The sequence below is a fragment of the Notothenia coriiceps genome, unplaced genomic scaffold (genome assembly GCF_000735185.1).
Source record: "Notothenia coriiceps isolate Sejong01 unplaced genomic scaffold, NC01 NC01_scaffold00016581, whole genome shotgun sequence".
In the NCBI taxonomy this organism is placed as follows: Eukaryota; Metazoa; Chordata; class Actinopteri; order Perciformes; family Nototheniidae; genus Notothenia; species Notothenia coriiceps.
Window position 1 is genome coordinate 1 of NW_011349282.1, and position 2,852 is coordinate 2,852.

The following is a 2,852-nucleotide window of genomic DNA, read 5'->3' on the forward strand; positions in this document are numbered from 1 at the left end:
TCAGTTATATTGTTTGTACACATGGTACTTTACATATATATCTGTTTGTTTAAGGTGTCCAGGTGATGCAGACAGGCTGGACCAGAGAGTGAGAGACAGAACTGGACTCCTCACAGCAGTGAACTTCAGCACAGGTACAAAGACTCTTTTTTTCATACTGTACAAAGAATCAAGAAAGATATTGGTTTAAATAAATGAAGTATTGACTTTAATACACTGATATACATTCCATTAAACAATACAATACTAGATCACCTACACATCAGTGAAGTTGAGGGTTTTTTCCATGCAAAAAGTTACATTTAGATATTTAGCAATATGACTTTGTCAGCTTTCTAATTTAATGTATTGAAGGCTAAGATATTTAACACACAGTGAGAACTGCTACTATTTATCCCTCAATATTGTCTGTAAAAAACGTGGTAAAAGTTATTCTTTCAGTGAGACAACAGAGCAAGCTTCTACAGTTGCACTACGTTTTGATAACAGTTAAATATTATTTTGATAATAACATACATTTCAATGTTGATGAACTTCATACTGTTCATTCATAATCTGATTGTCTTTGTAACTCACTGTTGAAATAATAATAAAAAAACATTACAATTACAAAATAATTATATCTACAGCCCCTAAAAACACAAACACACCTCTTTCATAAATAACACACTTGTTCTGCAATAATATGTTTTATGTTTCCTGTCATTTTTGTTAGGAAAGGACATGCCTGAAAGACACGACTCAAAATGTTCTCCTTCTCTGAGGGTCAAGAAGAACATCCAAGAGGAACATTAAAAGCTGATGTTATGAGATTTTAAGACCAGTACAGGACATTCACTAAGAAACTACTTTTATTGTGAAAACACAGTCAGCTGCACCTATTTCCACATCTACACTCCATCAGCTGATTATTTGTATTTGCCTCGCTTTATGAGCTTCACAACACTTGTACCTTGTACCGCATAGTTTTCAAGGTCACAAATAAATGGGGCCAATCTTCAGTCAGAAGTGAATGTGTAATCTAACATTTTCAGTTAGAATAATGGACGAAAGGAGTGCAAATACAATTTGTTGAAGTGTGAACCAAAAGTTAATCAAACATGTTTTAAATAAAAAGCACATATGCACAGAAGGTGTAAACACATTTAATCAAATAAAGTGACAGACTAGGCTTGTGCAGTTGGTATCAGCTATGGTATCAGCTCCTCCATCAGGCCTGGTCCTCCTCGCTGATGAAAGACCCTCTGTCCTCTCCAAACCAACAGTCCATCACACGGAGGTTTCTCCCAGAAGTCTCAGCAGCTCTCTGGACACCACACTGTCTCAATCCGTCCACACTGAATATGAGAGGGGGAAAATGAAAATAATAAATGCTTTAGACAATAAGAAATATAAAGTTGACTGTTGACTCGCTCAGTTTTTTTAGATTGTCAATACTATTGCTGTATAACTAATATATCAGGTTAAGAGGCACATTCAAATAAAGATTGGTCTTTAAATACATGTTGTCTTTTGAATTGTTGTCTAAAGTCAAGGATCTAGAACTGGTACTTAGTTTTAATGATACAGTCTGGTTATTATGCTGTTTGGAGGAGGCCTCACAGGTAAGAGCACTAACTAGCTACCATCACATGTACCTTAGCTTGACTTAAGTGTATTAAACGTATAATTAAGTGATATCAAAATATAAATAACTAATGTGATACAAACATATTAATATTTGCTTGATTCCAGTGTCGAATTTAGCACAATTGCATACAAACGTTAAGGGATTTTAAGATTCTGAAGTATTATGCTAAAAACTCAATAACTTAGATTATTATTTATAGTTTTGCTGAATAGTTTCATGTCCAAATTTCAGGCCTCTCTCATCTTTTTAAGTGGGAGAACTTGCACAATTGGTGGCTGACTGAATACTTATTTGCCCCACTGTATATATACAATCTATGGTAATAACCAGAAAAGCATGACATGGGACCTTTAAGGCTTTCCTCTCTGTTTATAGTATTTGTGATGCTTGCTGGATTGATTACTTTTTTATTGATAAAGAACTTCTATTGGTCAAATTGTGTGCATACAAGACCATTGTAATTTCAGAACATGCTCCTATTGTGCTGGCCCTGTCTCTCCCTAACATCCCACAAAGGAATAGACAATGGCGGTATTTCAACTTTACTTTCGGATGAACATTTGTACATTTCATGGAGAAAGAGATAATATATTTCTTCTCCACTAACTTAACCCCTGTAATGTCTACCCTTATCGTGTGGGATGCTTTTAAAGCATACCTCAGGGGGCAGATAATATCATATACTGTTCAAATGAAAACAAAATCCCACAAAGGGCGAGCTAAATTGGAGAGATTGACTAACAATATGCACAAACTAATGATCCAGTCCTTTAAAGCAGTCTTTCTCTTTATATGACCGGTGGTCCATGAGCGACCCCTAGAGAGTATATTGGTAAAATTTCACAATTGACATGAATATATTAAAATGTTAAAGTGTTTCTCAAACTGTTTAAAAAATACTAGTATAGAGTGTAGTATAGAGTGTAGCATAGATGTAGCGTAGCTACCATAGACTGTATATATGGTAGCTAAGTAGGTTCGTTTTACGTCTTACGTCATAAATTATCTGCGCGGCCAATTTGAGCGGTCAACTGACAAGATGTAAACGATTTCATCGTGCAGAATAATATCGACTGGACATGATGTGTTGGTATTTGCACAGATGGTGCGACTCAGGGTCGGCGTCATGGGGGGTCATTCGCGGGCCATGCCACCCCAAATGAGTCACTGTGCCCCCCCCAACGCAGGGTGGGCAAGCCTTGGACCTTTGCCGTTTTTTTCT

General features: G+C 36.3%; 1 long non-coding RNA gene across 1 annotated transcript; it reads left to right on the plus strand.

Moving 5' to 3' along the window:
- The first annotated feature begins 93 nt into the window (after window positions 1-93).
- On the plus strand, window positions 94-865 carry LOC104949606 (uncharacterized). Its single transcript, XR_798821.1, has 2 exons — window positions 94-134; window positions 716-865. It is a non-coding gene; the product is annotated as an uncharacterized lncRNA (long non-coding RNA).
- The last annotated feature ends 1,987 nt before the right edge of the window (window positions 866-2,852 follow it).